The 17245-nt window shown below is 45.5% G+C and overlaps 1 protein-coding gene across 6 annotated transcripts in view; it reads left to right on the plus strand.

Annotated features, from left to right (window-relative positions):
• GDPD5 (glycerophosphodiester phosphodiesterase domain containing 5) overlaps positions 1 to 17245 on the plus strand; it is a 210359-nt gene that overhangs the window by 100993 nt on the left and 92121 nt on the right. The gene's annotated exons all lie outside the window — the stretch shown is intronic.

Consider the following 17245-nt stretch of genomic DNA (forward strand, 5'->3'; position numbering starts at 1 on the left):
TTGGTATGCTTGCAGTTTCTCTGTCTCAGAGTGCAGGACCCACATTTCTGCCTAGTCTCTAGCTTTTATGAAAATAAGTTTGTAGGTAGGGAAAGGCAGCAGGAGGTGAGAACTAGCTGGGGATAAATGGAGCGCTGTTAGAGATGACTCTTCCTTCCTCCAGATAAATGCAGTTTTTGAGAGCTCTGGCAGAGGGAATCCAGGCAGCGGGGCTGGACTTGCACCTTCCCTGTTATTTGGGGCTGCGAGATGGGATCTTGTGAGACCCTATGTATTCATAGTAAGAAGTGTAGAAAAAACCTGCTGTCAAAGCGATGCTGTTACATCTTCTGGGTAATGGTTGTGTGTTGCTGTTCTTCGGTGCTCTCAGCTGTCTCTTTGGTGGTTTGAGTACGTTGTTGTTGTTGTTGTTTTGGTTTTCTGTTTTTTAGTGTGCTTGCTTCTTGAGTTTTGGTTTGGGGTTTTTTAAGTTCTGTTTCTTCTGGCAATGCTCCCAGGAGATAATTCTGTTGCTTTTTGAGGGCTTAGTTTAGCTCTGGTGACAGTTAGCGTCTCTGTTTTGTTTTTAAGTCTATAACCAGGGATCTTCCTGGCTGCGGAGTGCTTTTCCTCTGGAAAAGAGGCTGTTAAGGAGAAACCACTTCTGGGTGGCAGATCCTGTGCCAAAAGTGCTCCTCATTCTGAATTGCATCGATTGGTGGTGCAGCTTGCCCGGAGCTCCCATGGGAATTGAAAAGTTACAGCTTGTGTTTGTGCAGCATAAAACAAATTTCCTTTTGCAAAGTAGAAATGTTTGTGCTGGTTTTCCTCCACTTTCAGCCTGGCCGGCTTAGTCTGAGCGACCACTTCTGAGCCAGCAGAGCTTTTCTTCAAACAAATACCCAGGCACATCCGTAGCGGAGGCTGTAGGTGGGTTTTTAAGACTCTGTCAGGAAAACAGTGGAACGTAATGTCTTGGCATCTGTGCATGTACTAACTTAAATACTCAACATGCCTAATTCTGTATGCCTTTATGAACCAGAGCATTATGCTTTTTAGCTAAAAAGCCATAGAACAATTGCAATTGACTTAATTTTTCAGTGAAAGCTGGCTCCACTCGCACTGATTTATTTTACAAAAAAATACCCAGTGGCAATCTTCCAATTCTGCTTGGAAATTCATTTATTTTTCTAGTGCAGAAAGGAATTTGTTGTGTATAAAGGTACTTAATCTAGGCTTAAAAATACGTCCAGTCTCAGAGCTGGTCTTTTTAAGGTCTGCATGAGGCCTTGACTTCCACTTTGTTGAACAGAGAAATGGAAATAACTGCTATTGCAGGAGCAAGAGAAGAAAGGCTAAAATTAGCTACAGGCTGCGCAAAACCAAGGCACGAAGAATCTGTTCCCATCTTGCTGTCTATGAAGCATCTTGCAGGTGTCAGTGCTGGAACGAGCAATGGTAGCACTGTATTTGAAGGGGACAAATGCAAATGAAGGCTAATTGTCCTCTGTTGGACAGGTCTGTTTGCCAGCGCTTGAGTACTGCAGAGAATAGGTGTGAACTCTAGGATATGTGTGAGATGAGTGAGAAACCTCTTTTATTATTATTATTATTATTATTATTATTATTATTATTTTGCAAAATAATCCTTGGCTGTTTGAGCAAGTAGGTAACTTTTGCAGGCTGCAAACCAGTATCAGCATCCCTCTGCCTCTGTGAATGGGGTGGGAGGGCATTTCATGGTATAATACCATAGCAAAACTTAGGTGCCCATTTGCTTTACACAAAGACAGTGGCATTTTGATGATGATACCTGTTGTATTGCCCTGTATCTGACTTTGTAGTAACTCAGCCACTACAAGCCCAGAGTAGAGGCAATTGTAGTATAATACATGTTTTCCTGAGCATGGTTTCTATAAAAAGGTGTATGGTATACTTGAGACATCTTAAGTCTTGCGAAAACCTAGAACTCTGGGAAGGAAGGAATGCACACATTATGTTTCTGTTCTTTAACTATCAGAAGGCAAGGCATGTATTCAGAGAGCAGGGTTTTTTTAGGATAGGCTATAGCGTGATTATCTGTTTTCTTTTTAGAAGATCAAACTTTCTTCAAACCCTTCACCTAAGTTTAGGTTATGACCCAACCTTGTGTCCTTGCAGTATTCTGCTGATGACTGTGAACATTTGGTTTTTGACTTGTGCTGCAGCTCAACAGCCAGAGTTTTAATGATTCCTCTCCTTTCCCCCCAAATGTATGCAGATCAGGCTTTCTACTACATGTTAAAAATTTACATGAAAAAGAGAATTTTAATTGTAAGCTTGCGTTCTAAATTTTTTGGGAGACTGCTTGCTAGAATTGTAATTATCTTTTCCTTTCCCCTCTTCTTTTGAGAATGGAAGAGAGGGGCTGAAAGCACCCAGCCTGCACTCGGTCTCCTTTTTAAATTTTGAACAGCTGCAAAATTCCTTTTTCTATTGTGTGCCTTTAGCTTTAATGGCAAGATTCCCTTTAACGTTTTTTAAATATTTAATGTTTATTTAATGAAAGACATAGAAAAGAGAAGAAATGGTCTGGCTGAGATTCAGAGCATTATATTCTCTTCAGCTGGTGTGAGGAAGCAATATCTGATCTAACTACAGCTTGTTCATCAGGTATTCGACCAAGGAAATTCTTATGAAGTCAGTGCATCATCTTAACAGGGCTCTATTGCCCTAAACACAGAAGCTGCGGGTAAATAAGCTTTGGCTTGTAGCTGCCATATATGCTTTTAAGGGTCTGAAGTTCAGATGGCAGCTTCAGAGGTAGCTCCCAGGTACCATGATCCTGTTGATGGATTGTCAGCAATTAAACGCAGAGAGCAGCACTGATAATTGCAGTGTATAAACTTGATGCTCTGCACACAACTTGTGTGCTTCACCTGAAATGAACTGCTGCTGGGTATTACAACACCAGAATAGCTCTTGCTTCTGGGGTAAAGTCCAGGGCTGGCAGCAGCCTCTTTTAAAATCCATCCAGAGATGTTGCAGGATCAGTATCCTTGTGGGAGATGTTGATGGGTTGCGTTGTATAAGCATGAAGTTAAATCTATCAGCTGGTTTTGTTCAGGGTTTGGGGGTTTTTCCTGTTGTTTTTAAAACCTTTGTTGTTTGTACACAGCAAGTATCACACCTGGGAAATCATCCTAGGGGGGAGTGAGGAAAGAGATATTCTGCAGAAGAAAACTGCAATGATTATTTTTTATCTATCCAAGAAACAGAAGAAGCCACTTCTATTGGCTGGCTGGTTTGTGGGTTTTCTTTGTTGAGGGTATTTTCTTCCCTCTGTTACTGTGTATTGAAAAATCTTGGGATCTGTTTTATTTCTCTTCAGTAGCCTGTCAAATAGGATAAAATATTATGACCACTTGCAAAGAGCTTTGGCTTCTCCGCTTAGCAGCAGGCATGGCTGACACTGTACTTCCCAACCATGAACCTATCTGAGATACAAGCTGAGGCAAACAAAATGTAACTGGGACCTCCTCTTGTCTCTCCCATTTCCCTTGGAAGCTTGCCATGCTTACAAAACTACCTTTTCCTTAAGAAAATTGCCAAGAATAGACAAGGATAGTTGCCTGGTTTGATTACATACAGTAGGAAGGACCATCACCACCTGGGAATAAACCCAAAATTTGCAGCTTTGGATCCCAGGTGACTAAAATGTCAAGATCCCTGTGACTCCTGCTCTTCAGTGTCATCTGCAACCTTTAAATGGAGGTCTCTTCATCAGCTTTCTGTGCATGGTGCACTTCACAATGCTTGTATAATCTCTCTTCTTCCCATTTCTCTTGTAAACTCTCAGAGATGATGTGTGTGAAAGGAGCAGTACTAGTGACAAAATCCCACTGCTCTCTGAATGCTGTAATCCTGCAGGTGTTAACCTGAGCATCGAATAAACCAAACCCTTGTTAAGAACCTGGGATGATGTTGAAACTGTTGCTAACGAGACCCACATCCAAGCTGAGGAGTGGATTTCTTTGAAAGCTTTGGGGGTGGTCAGGACTGGTAGGCAATGAAATGTGGGTTTGTGGAGTTGGATTTTGGGTATAATGTTAATGTTTTCTTGTCCTTAAAACAACAACTTGTTCAGAATCCAGCTTAAAAAAAAAAAAATCCCTCTTATCTTTCAGTGAGGCTCTGTAGAGCTGATGCATATATTAACACAGCCTGTTTCAAGTCTGGGCCTCCTAGAAACCTCATATTTTTAAAGCTTGTTTTTGTGCATCAGAGGCATTGTCCCCCTCCTTTCTCAAGAGATCTCCATCAGGGAGGAGCACAGGGACCTGGCTCGAGAGCTGGAAATGCTGGTTGGTTGTACCCACCAGCTCCTGGTGTTGGGTTGCTACTCCTGCAACCCTTGCTTCCAGTGCTGCCGTTGGGTGGCATTTCCCCACTGCAGTATTTAGACTCCATTTCTATGTGCTACCAAGTGTCCCTGTTTCTGTGGGTTTTGTTTTTTGGGTTTTTTTGTTGTTGTTGTTGTCCCCTCCCTGAATATGTCCTTGCAGGTTGTCTTTTCCCCACCTGATATGTGGCTCCTCTGGTCCTACTAGTAGCTGCTGCAACCTTTCTTTTTCTGCTCCATCCTCTTCTGACAGTGGTAACTCAGTAATTGCAGCAGAGAGGTTTCCTCTTTGCTGTTGCTGTGTAGGCTTGCCGCTCCTGTCAGCGAAAGGCTGTGAAGGCTGGAGCAATGCCTTGTAGTGCGTCTGCTATTCTGAACCCAACAGCAGATGCTCCACAGTTTGTGGGGTTCAGGAGCTGCTGTTATGTGCTGATGAGTCACAGTCTGAGGGTCTTTGGTACCCACTTAATAAAAGGGCAGCACTAGCTGGATCTTACAGGCTCCTTGGGCGCACCTTGGGCCCTGGGGTGTTGCTCTATCGCTCTTGAATACCAGGCTTTTGTATCTTTGCTGGGGAAGACACTGAGAAGCGTTTATGAATGCCTTCCTGGGGCTGCTCTGATTTAGTGCACTAGAAGCTTAATAGGGCTTGGCAGAGCATCTCCACTTTCCTGACCTGAGGCCTCTGCAGCAGATGGCCATGGCAAAGCAAGGAGGAACTGAGAGCTTCCCAAGCCAACGAGTTCTTGCTCAGCACTCTCCAGGTACCCCTCCGTCCTCCCCAGTGCGATGTTCTGGTGTTAATAAATGGAACTGCTAATATTCAGGCAAAATACAAAAGCCTGTAATCAACACAACCTCCCGTATTTATCTTGCAGTGTGTAATGTGGCGTAAGTCCGTCTGCCAGCTTGGTGTGTGTTGGGGTTTTTTTATTATTATTATTTTCTGTAACTGGTTTGACTGAGGCACAGAAGTAAAGCTGCTGAGATGACTTGGTGGTGGCTACCATTGAATTCTGAATGCTAGGAATCATCCTAATGTGGACACTTCTCCCCAGTACCTGTGGATATGCTTAGGGGCGTCCTGATGGCACTGACTGGTGCCTGTTGGCTTGGAGGTGAGGGGCTGGCAACAGTACGTGGTGTGGCCAACGCCACCAGGAATCACAGCTAACTTGGTGGGGCGTAGCTGGGTTCTCTGCAGCTTTAACTTCTCTGCCTGTGAACTTAGGGTCTGGGTAATATTATAAGTGGTCCCTGGGCAGGGCTGACCTTTTTAAAGGTGATTGATTAGCTCACGTAGCAATGGCTTACAGGCTTTCTAATACTTTGTCATTACTACTTTATTTAGAAACTTTGAAGTGATCCATGTGCAAGCTCCCTGTGATAAACGGCCAGGCCAGCCCCCCTTGGCTACACAAAGGTGCCTTGTGACTTTCCCAACGTTATGGGCCTCCAGGGTTTTATTCAGTTTGTGGCATTTCCTTGTTACAGCTGCCAGATGTGCTCCTTCCAACTGTTGTTTCTTTATGCATTGTACTAATAAGCTGGGTGAAGAATTACATTGCTGGAGCCAGTCATCCCTCCTTCCTCCCGTTTGCTCTTGTACCTTTTCAGGAGGATATAGCAGATGTTGTTTCTTCTGTGCTCCTTGAAGGGACTGTGTGCATTGGGTTGCCTTAAAGTATAATTGGGGAAGGTGAGCTCAACGTTACTGAATGTCAGTAGGTTGTTTCCCTAATGAAACCCACGCCAGATGCACCACAAAGTCCCCAAGTGGCTGGTGAAGCTCCAAAAACAGAAGAGCAAACCAAAAGAAGATTGTAGGGATGGACTTTTGCTACCCCCAGTTTTCATTCTGCGTTGCAGTGAAAACCGACCTTGAATGAACAGTTTAAACCAGGGCTGAATAATTAGTGTGTCTGTGGTCTGCGTAGGCAAGTAGATCTGAGGATCCATGGCCAAGTGCTGTGTGTGCAAGAAAAAGAGGCTTTGGGCTGTTGAGGAGGGAATGGGGGGAGCAACACCTTAAAATTAGGAGAGGGTATAGGGATAAAAGGGACCTTTGTACCCTTTAAAGATCCCCAGACAACCAGGACAAAACTGGACTTGTCCTGTTTCTGATATTCAAGAAATCTCCACGTTTCCTTTGTCCTTATTCCAGCAGCAGCAGCCTGAGGTGATGGCTCCTGTATTATTTTTTTTATTATTATTATCCCCCCCCCCCCCCCCCCCCTTTATCTCTGGTTTCCAGACAGAAGTCTATGCTGCCTGTGTTTCCCAGGAAATCAATTACACGTTATCAGGGGGTTTAGCCAAGCCTTTCCTAGAAAGTCTTTGGAAAGCAATGACTTCAGACTTGCCACGCTCAGCCTGGGGGAGAAGAAAGTCTGAGAGCGGATACGGTGGATGCCTTGAAGCGCTTGAAGATAAGTGGTGCTGAAGGAGGAAACTTTAAAGGCTCACATGGTTGGCTGTGAGAGCACTGGTTTCTGATCTCTTACTGGAGTGAGGTTGTGGAGAGGGAAGAGGGAGCAGAGCTGGAAGGCTTCCAGAGGTGGCTGATGGAAGAGGTGGGAGGAAGCGGTAGCCCGTTGCCTCATGCCCTGTGTTGGGAAGGCTGATCTGAGACACGAAAGTTGTGGCTGTTGCCAAAACAGCCACCAAAAATAACTTCAGGTGCTCAGCTTGAGATTGAGAGATGTTCACCCTGATAATTTTCCTTGAGGTTTCTCTCTGAGTTCCTCCTTGGATGTTTATGACTCTGCCAGTGTTTCCATGACAATCATCCAGGTTTTGGTACTTGGAGGCAGGGGTTGATGGATCTATTGCCTCCTGATGCAGTGTGTCCCATCTGGGATACTGCAGTACAAGACTTACTGAACAAGTTTGCTTTGTTACTTTTTAAAATCTGGATAATACAAAGGTGTGGTTTGTGGTTTGGTTTTTTTAGTCCATTGACCAGCTACAGATGTGTTTAAGGCAGAAGATACTTAGGCTGATGCATCCCTTTGCGCCTTCCTACCACCCAAGAAGTGGTTGCACAAATCAATTAAAGCAACCCAGTGCAAACCCAGGGAGAAGCAGAGTTTCCTCCAGTCTGTGCCCACAATACAGGGTGCTGTGTTATAGGGGGTAATGGTAATTGTAATTAAAAAAAAATAAAAATTGAACACGGTAAATGTTGTAGGTGATGGTACAGCATGCGTCGGCTGCTGCTGAGCTATCAAAACATGCTTTTTAAAATGAGTAAGTTCTTAGAATCATTTCAGGTTGGAAAAGACCTTTAAGATAATCAAGTCCAACCGTGTTGAGGTCACAGCAAAGAGATGGGGGTTGCTGGGGCACATGTAAGAGGAATGGAGAAATACAGAAATGCTCAGAGCCAGATGCATCTCCCTGTCCTTTTTGCAAGCAGCATCGCTTAAACATCAGCAGTGCTCACTTAGCAGGAAATATTGGAGAGCTGCTTTCATGGCGATTAGAAACCAAACTGCCCCTTTATGATTTAAATAAATGTTTTATGCAGATGTCCTGGTTGGTGTGTGTTGTGAGAGGTGAAGGCACTGGGTTTGTTATGGCACATGGAGCCACTGAAGATGCTCGTTAGAAAGCAGCACTGTTGTTGGAGGAGCTGCATGGCTGCTGTGCTTTGGGAGATGGTGTTTTTACATTGCGTATCTCCTAATCCATGGTTAAATAAATGCAAAGTGTCTGAACTGTGTGGAAATGGGAGGAGAGATGGGAGGAATATCTAAAAACTTGTGATTCCTCTCCGTACCTTTAAGGTGTCTGTTGCTGTTCATGTAGCTGCAAGCCAGTATAAATGAAATATCAAACCCTTTCTAATGAATTGGGCACTCACTGTCAAAATTTATTCCCTTAATGTGAAATGCAGATGATTCAAGATGGTCCATTTGGTTAAAAACATCACGTGACCTTGAACTGAGGCTTCAGATGGCTTTTTTTGAATCCTTTTGTGAAAAGACAAATGAGGAGCTGTGATCCATCGACATAATGGATTGCAGCGCTGTGTCTGTGGTACGTGTATTAATTCACTTCATAGTGAAATACTCTTGTAATTCCCACTTGGCAAGAACTCTTAAATGACCTGAACAGATGATCTAAGCCATGTTGGCATGATAGATCTGTGTGACCATAGGCTTTTAGAGCTGGGACTTTGCTGGGTCTTCAGTGCTAATCCCCAGACGGCCAAAGGTTACTAATCACAGAAATTGCTTGCTTTGCTGAAAACTGCTTTTAGAGGATGGGTGAATTCACCTTTTTCCATGCAGTTTCAATTTGTTAATGTTCCTGACTGTAGGCCTAAGGGCATGGGAGTTTTTGATGGAAAGAGGCTCCTTCAAGCCTGTTTGGTTTGAGGTTGAGCACTAAGGCATTGGATGCTGCACATTCGACATGACGAGTGATTGAGCTGAATCCCCATGAATGGATGTGTCAGATTGTGTTGGGGTAATGGGATAAATGCAGGAAAATCCAATTATTGAATTAAATATTGATTTCCACACCCCCCCCCCATGCTTAGAATTGAAAGCAAAAATTACCCTGTTTTCAGGGCTTTACAATTCACTTAAACATCCTTTAAATTAATCTTTGAGCCCTTCATTTTACAGGGAGGCTGTGAGGTGGCAGAGGTTGTGCTGGGAAGGTGTTTGAGATGTTCATAACTGCATGTGGACACCTCACCCTGCCCAGCCTCTGGCTGCTGCTGCAGGTTTTGCTGAACTCCCTCTGAGTTGTTGTCATAGTAGTTACACTGCTGCGCAGGAGTTACGCTGCCTGTGTTTGAGGTCTTGCTGCCTCATGAAATCTGTTTTGCTTGGCTCTGGGAGATGCCTTGGAATCAGGGAAAAGTGCAGAACTCTCCTTGTGTCTGGGGTTGCAGGTGGTTCTCCTAGGAGTACGGGCCCATTCAAGTCTTGTCTTGCTCAGTGATGTTTGAATGCTGAAACACATTCAAAGCTTTAGCAATGGTGGAAATTTTCTTCCACAGTGGGGAAGATGAAAAGACAGGATTTCTCCCAATTTTTCCTAAGGCCATCTACCAAAGAAAATCTCTTCTGAAGTGTAACTGCATCCAGCCTTCGGGGCTGAACCGGATTTAGACAGGGCATCGTGCTGTTGTTATAACATGGTTTTTCTCTCCTCTGTCTCCTTGTCTCTTCATTGTGTATTCTGAAAGCAGGCACGTGGTCAGCTGAGCCGGGCTGGAATTGCATTTACTGTGTGTGGTGCCATCAGACCAGACATTGCAAGGCATGTTAGGGAGTCTGTCTGGGAATGGCATGTTTTGGCTTTCACGAAGGAGCAAGACCTCTCTTAGGCTGGACAGGAGTCCTGTGCTAGACTGGCGAGGAGCAGAGGGGTGTGCTAGCCTCAGAAACTGCGCTTTAACCTGCCAAAAGCTTGCTTATCGTTCAGACCCGCACCCTTAGACAGCTCCTAGGAAGGCTAGGGTGAACCTGCCGCAGGGCGAGGCTGATGCTGAAGCCATTAGGCAGGTGAGCCTGCAGAAGACCATTGCTGGTCACCTCTAGATCCTACTGTGGAGAATCTTGTACCATGGAGGTACAAGCCTAGAAAGCTGGTGTGTTCACGCCTGCTTGACCAAAAGGCTGGGCTGCCGGGCAGCATTATAAATTACAGTCTATTCAATAAAGACATTTTTAGTCTTAATGGGTTTGGGTTGTGTTTTTCCTCAAGTCATTTTTCAATATAAATAGTTGGCTGTTGGTTGCAGATACTGTGGCTTCTGTAAATTCCTGCTGGCTCCATGTGAAAGAAGTTTCCTACTTCAGTAACGCTTGTTTGAAGGATGGGAAATCCCAAGCCCTGGAAACACCAGGAAAGCCACAGTGTTTGATAACTTGCAGACTGGTGCAGCCTAACGCTGTCGGGGTGAGGATGTTTGACTAACGCTAGATCTCTGACTGAGTCCTGATGTAGGCAGAATGCCTGTGGGAGGGAGTCTGCAAAACCCATTGACTGTTGTGCCTGAGTTAGGATTATGGGCTCAGACTGGGTGATTAACATGCCCTATGATTTATAATGCTTTATAGGTGTCAAAGGTTTTTATTGTAGAGCATCTGCGAAATGTGTTTGAGGCTATAAACAGCCAGCACTGAACTGGGTCTGCACCTGGCGAAAGCAGGGAGGCAGGTGGGAGACATGGGAAAAGAGGGATTTTGGAGCCGTGGTGCCTTAGGGCCAGCCCTGTACTTTGTGAACAAGAGTTTTCAGATGGGTTTTTCTAGGGCTTTTCCCTGGACACCTGGATACACCAACGTCCTTGCAGTCATCAACAGTGGTGTGCAACCACTCTTGCAAAATCTTTACTGGTTTGAAAGATGCTGAGTGAGAGATGAGACTTGAATGGCTCGATAAACTCATGGCTTAACCCATCACCCCAGATGGGAGAGCCTTTCCAGGCTGTCCCTGTGAGTCCCCTGTACTGGTTTTGGCTGGGATATAGTTAATTTTCTGCGTAGTAGCTGGTATGGTGCTGTGTTTTGAATTTTTGACCAAAAGTGTTGACAACACAAGGATGTTTCAGCTATTGCTGAAGAGTGCTTATGCAACATCAAGGTAGAATATTTACTGAATTCCTTCTAAAAGGGGGAGGGGCAGGGAATGAGGTGTTTTTTCTGCTTTCTTTCCAAAACAAATGTTTTTCCCTCCCAGCTGCGTAGTTGCTGTTAGTGCTAGAGTTAGACTTTTTAAATTGAACTGGATAACTCCTTTTTCAAAAGAGGCAACGGGAACCTGTACTCCTGCCAGTGCAAAGTTCGTTGTTGATAGCTGCACTAGCATGGGTTAATTCAATGTGTTGCTGTTGACTTAGATATTTAGTAATTCCTCATGTCTAGGGATGTAAGCGTGTGAATTTTGAAGAGATGAACAAATGATAAAGTGAAATGATATTAACATCATGGAAGTTTGACTTGTTGGTCTGTTCTGGTGTCTGAAGCCCTCTCTCTAATACCAACGAGGATAGTGAGAAACCAGGGTCCTTTTCCAGAGGAGACTATTTTTCTCACCCAGAGGTAAGCGAGTGTGACCTTGCTGCCCATCAGTTGGACTAGAGTGGTTTGCTTTCCTTTTGGGGCTGAGTTTGCAAGTATACTGGTCTGCTGAGTCTGATTTCCTAGTGCTGTTCCCAGGTGTTCTGGAAGTGATCCAGGGACAGTTGTGCTGTGACAGAGCCTAAAACATTGGAGAACAACTTTGCAGTGTGTCCTGGGTGGCTGTGTGCCCTGGGAGGGTGTGTTGGCCAATGGAGAAGGCTTTTTTTCCTCCTCCCCTCCAAACAGGACAAATCTCCCTGCCTCTCAAAAGTAGACTTTGTGGAAGTTGATCAAGAATGCTATGGGTCCAAAATGACCACAAAAATCAGCTAGATGAGGAGGAAACCTGGTGCTAGTGTGAGTAAAGGAATGAAATGGAGGAAAAAAAAAGGAGCAGGGTGAACTTGTGATGATGTTCCCTTGTTAAGTGTGTGTGGAGGGACAGAGGTGGAAGTTAGACAAGCAACAGTTTGAGGGTAGATGGGGTCTCCTGCCTTCCCCAGCATACGTCCTGTCACCTGGGATGCAGCCGCCACCTCCTTTTCACTACTGCTTGGCTCCATCCCAGCTCTCAGCCAGCTGTTCCCACCAAAACTGTGAACGGCTGAAAATAATCGTTCAAGATGTTGATGGAAACTAAGAGGCTGCATTCCCACAGGGCCCTGCTTGGGGACTGCTGATGAGCTCTGCTTTGCAACCAGCCTCTCTATTTTCAGCTGTGGATTAGGTATTTATAAGAACAATTTATACTTGGCATCACTTTAGCATTGATTTTAAATGTCTCTGAATAGCAGCCTTCAGGGAAGAGAGAAAAGGGAGTAGAGATCTCTGTGCTGAAGAGGTTGAACTTCCTGCAAAGCCACGTGTGGAGCACAGATGGTCCAAGACAGCGGTGTCCTGCAGCTATGGCCCTTCTCAGAGGCGTACATCAGTTTCCATGTGAGAAGTGGATGCCCCATCCCTGGCAGGGCTCAAGGCCAGGCCGGACGGGGCTGGGAGCAGCCTGGGCTGGGGGGAGGGGGCCCTGCCCCTGGCAGGGGGATGGGACTGGCTGGTCTTGAAGATCCCTTCCAACCCAACCCACTCTGATTCTGTGTGTGAGTGGGTTTGAGTGCCCTGCGAGGGTGCTGGTACTTCACCAGCAGAAGGAAAGTTGTAGTGATGGAGAGCCTAGTTCTTGCCAGATGTGATGAATGAGAGATGCTGCTGCACAGATAGTGGGGCACAGGCTGATATATAGGTTGCTGCTATGGGGAGGCAGAGCAGGCTTGAGATGGGAAAGCTTCAAAATAGCGATGAGCTGCCAAATGCTGTGGAGGAGAGCCTGCCTTGGTGGGGTGAAAAGGGAGAGTTGGAGGGAGGAAGTGAGGCTTGAGCCTTCGTGTCCTGCATCATCTGGGAGAAACCTGTCCAGGTGTCTGCTGCACTAAAGAGCTTTTTGGGAACTCTGTGCAACTTGGTACAGGGGTGCTTGAGTGAGGGATTGAAATATTTGCTGTGAGCTGCAACCGCATATGCAGCTGAGCCTGCCCAGTGTTTTCTTTTTATTTCTACTAATTCCTCTGCCAAAAGACGCGCGCTGTCCTTTAACCTTATCTCTTTGTTATTGGATTAATGTAGAATTGAGAATAAAAGACTTGGTAAGTAACTTTTTGGTTAAGTACAGTTAAACAGGCAGTTGCTCTTAACAGCTGCTGCTATCTCATGTGTTTATTATGAAAGGGTAGAAATGTCGATGTAACGGGAAGCAGAAAGCCTCCACCAATATGCTCTTCCCTCCCATCCTTTTCATAGAAGTCCTGCCTCTGTGCTGCTGATAACTGGTTTGGAGGTCAGGAGGAGGGCAAGGGAGGCTGGGGAGTGGGACTCTCTTGTGTACTTTTTTCCACTACTGATGTAATTTTGATTGCACGTGTATCATCCGCTCTTATTTTCCTTGGGTGACACATCCAGCTGCTTTAAAAGCTACGGAGAGGCAGCGCAGTGTGAAAGAGCAAGTGCTTGTGTCACGCTGTGGTTCCCCTGGCCCCACTATACTACAACAGCTTTGCACTCCCTTGCAGAAGGCAGCGGCTTGTGTGCGGGAAGGTCCTTTGGCTGAAAATGGCAGGGGAAACCAGCGTCCTGCAGGACTGCAAAGTTGTGATTAATGGAGCCGTGCAATAAGCCTTGCTCAGAAACCTTGGCGGAGGGAGCAGGTTTTGGAGCTTCTCAGTTCCTACAGATGCTGAAAATGAGCATCTGGGAAGAGGGCAATGTCTTGTAGCCATATGGGGAAAGCCTGCAGCTAAGAATTCTCTTCTGTCTGGCTTGCCACCTGGCCCATGAGCATAGACCCAGCTAGCATGGGGTAGATAAACAGCTACCCACTCCAAATGCTATACAGAAACAGTCATTGTCTTTTTCCTTCTCTTGTCCAGCATGAGGGCTAGTCTATCTTGGTGGTCTCTGGCTTTGACCACAAGTTGCATCCTGGATTTAAGAAATTTCCTGATCTTGTGGTTTCCTGGAAAACTTCCACATTTGGCACTTTTTTGGAAGGTTACACTAAAAAATCCTGATGTGCTGCTTTCTTTTAGGCTGATTTTTGGGTTTTGTTAACCTGATTTTCTTGGCAATTGAGTGCGCAGGCTCTCCTCACAAGGTGTTTTTGTAGTATGTAGCTCTAAATGAGGCACATCTTGCCATGTCTAAAGATGGTGAGTGGGAACTGCCTCATGCTACGGACCTGTGGACCTGTTAAGGTTAACCTGGAGGTTCTGGTACTATGTTCCGAGTGCTCTTCAAGGGTTTTGATGCTGTTTTACAAAACAGCATCATCTTACACCATGTTTGGCCTGCTGTTTTAGGGAGTGGGTTGCACTATTTCACATTGTCACATGTCCTCTGCGGCCTTAGGAAATACTGCAGGAATGGTTTAAAGTCTGCAGCAACCATCCTGACTTGCATTGATGGACATAGAACCTGCTCAAGCAAAACTAACAATTTGCAGAAGCAGATCACTCTGATCTATTTCCCCTTGTTTTACTGCGGGCAATGTTGAGGATTCTCAGTCTCTGAAACAATCAGCTGCCTTTTTAGACAGTGTGACTAGAAACTATGTTTAGCTGTAGCACAATATTCAAGTAAGTGGGTGACATTCAGTGCCCTTTCTTGTACAGAAGTCAAACTGGATGATTTAATGGTCCCTTTGGTTTTTAAAATGTATGTGTTTTATTTCCTGATGTAAAAAGCTTCTAAATTGAGTGCAGAGGTTAGCTTGCCAAATACATCGCAGCTGTTCATCCTAATTTGGAAGGAGAGGCTGCTAGAAGTCCTGGAACACAAAGGCTTTGGAAGCTGAGATTCTTTTGCATAACAATATCTTTCTGCCTTTTAATACAGATATTCACATTCATGCTTCCTATTCTGGGAGTCTGGCCAAGTTCCTGCGTAGAGGAACTGTACGCAGTTCCTGGTCCTGTCCTTCATCCCAACATTGTCCCAGAACAGGTACAGCCTGAGATTAATTTCCTTGCTGGAGTTTCCATTAGCTTTTATTAATAAATCAAGCTATATGCTGTTCCAGACACACGGTTTTTGCATTAATGGGGTAGATAGAGCATATTTCCCTGGGGGGCAATTGGTCTTTGGAGTTTGCAGGCTAGTCCCATTAAATTAAAAAAAGCCACCACAAGCTGAAACTCTGCAGCTTGCTTGCGGTGTGTGGGTTGTCGTAGTGATGCTTGTTCAGGGGATCAAATCTGATGGTTGTGGCTGCGCCTTCCTCCCCCTTTACCAGCAAAATGCTGTAGCAGCTCAGCAGATTTTTTTTTTTTGTATGTGCGCTTATTGCACGCATTTTGGGGATGCAAAGCTCTACATCAGAAGACTCTCTATTCTTCATGTAGCTTATTGTTCAAACAGAGTTTTGGCTTCTAGAAAGGTGCTGCGATTGATGCACTACTTTGATCGTGGCTGTGTTGTTTAGGACCGGAGCAGACACCTCCTCTGCCAGGCTGTGTGCTCTGGCCCAGGTTTTCAGGAAGCTGCAGTTTGGGTCCAGGGAAACATGGAGATGACTGAAAAATTTCCTTACTCTGGGCATTCAGTGATGGGATTACTTACCATGAGATTTTTCTAAACCTCAGGATGCACCATCTGAATCGCGTTCCTGACCCCTCTCCCACCCTGCCTTGCACATGAGGGCAGAGGAGCCGTGTCCCAGATGAACACCACTGCAGCAGCAGCTGCCTGGCTCCTGTAAAGTCTGGCTTTTCAGCAGCTGGAGCTGAAGAGCATTGCCCATGATTGTGAGATGAGATAAACAGGAGGAGTTGGCAGCAACATCTCTCCTGTGCTCTTAGCATATACGAACAAGCAGCTAAGCCAAACGGCGTGCATTTAATCCTGAAGTTTGGCTCGTAATGCCTGCTCTGAATGCCCTTCAGGTCTCGGCAGCGACGCGGTCATAGCCAGCCCCACCAGACTTCTTGTAATGCTTTCCCTTGTGCTGGTTGCATGGTGGAGGCAAGCAAAAAGCCTTCCAGAACGTGCTTGCAGGTGGCCATATCCTTACCTGCAGTGAAGGCCAGGCTCCTCTTTGAACAAAGGCTGGGTGAAGCTGGGAAGCTCATAGCAAAGACTAGGGAGTACAGATGGGTTATGATGGTGTTTTGGGAGTTGTTCTTTCAAGCTGTTCGTGACAGACATTGAGCAAACACCCAGAGTGGCTGCCAGACCAGCTCTGCCTCCTGACCCAGAGGTCTATGCACTTGGGGGTTTGTGTGAACCTGTGAAATCTTGATACTAGATATTCCTAATGTCAGAGCTTGGCTGTAGTTGCTGCAACCTCGTTCCCGCTGAACTCTGCTAGCACACGGTGTTGTGCACTTCTGTTGGTTGCCTGTTCTCCAAGGTGCTATCTGCAATTCAGTTCTCAAGCCAATAAGTATATTAGTGGGGTGAGGAGGTGAGACATTGCTGTGCAAATGGGGCTAAACTGACTATGAAGTTAAATCCTTGGCCTGTAGTAATGTCCTTCACATAGTCCTGCAAATAAGACTTGAGCTGGTAACACCATGGTGGTGTGCAACCTGGTCTCTGCCTCAGCTTGCCAGTGTGGTCGGAAAGCCTGAGAGCCCCCAGATGTCTGACTTCCACCTTGTTTGGGTGCTTGGATGTCCCATGGTGTGTGTAGGTTTCTGATGCTTTCAAAAGTGTTGTTGGGTGGTGAGTAAAATGAAGCTGTGCACTGTGCCCACATGCACGGGGGTGGTTTGGTTTCTGGTAGGTAGCCCTACAGTGCTGTGTGGTTAGTGGAGAAGAACTTGAAGGTATGTGGAGATACAGCTTTCCTGGCATCTGTCACACGGCATTTCAGTAATTGGCCACTATGCTGTTTTAGAAATGACTTAACTGCCTGTGGCATCTGGGTGGGAATCCAGACTACTTCAACACTGGGGTGTTCCACTTGGATTCCAGAAATGCTTGTGTTTTTATGAATTGGGAACCTCTGTGCTGCTAACATGCTACCTTATTAACAAAATCAGTTAGCAATGCTGAAAAATACAATGACTGGTCTTCATTGTTGCCTGTGAAGTTGATCTATAATTTTTGTCTGCCTTTACTGTCATGGAATTGTTTAGGTTGGAAAAGACCTTTAAGATCATAAAGTCCAACCATTAACCCAGTACTGCCAAGACCACCACTAGACCATGTCCCTAAGTGCCACATCTGTGCATTTTTAAACACTTCCAGGGGTGGTGACTCCACCGCCTCCCTGGGCAGCCTGTGCCAGTGCTTGACCACCCTGTCAGGC

The sequence above is a fragment of the Falco biarmicus genome, chromosome 2 (assembly GCF_023638135.1).
Source record: "Falco biarmicus isolate bFalBia1 chromosome 2, bFalBia1.pri, whole genome shotgun sequence".
Taxonomy (NCBI): domain Eukaryota; kingdom Metazoa; phylum Chordata; class Aves; order Falconiformes; family Falconidae; genus Falco; species Falco biarmicus.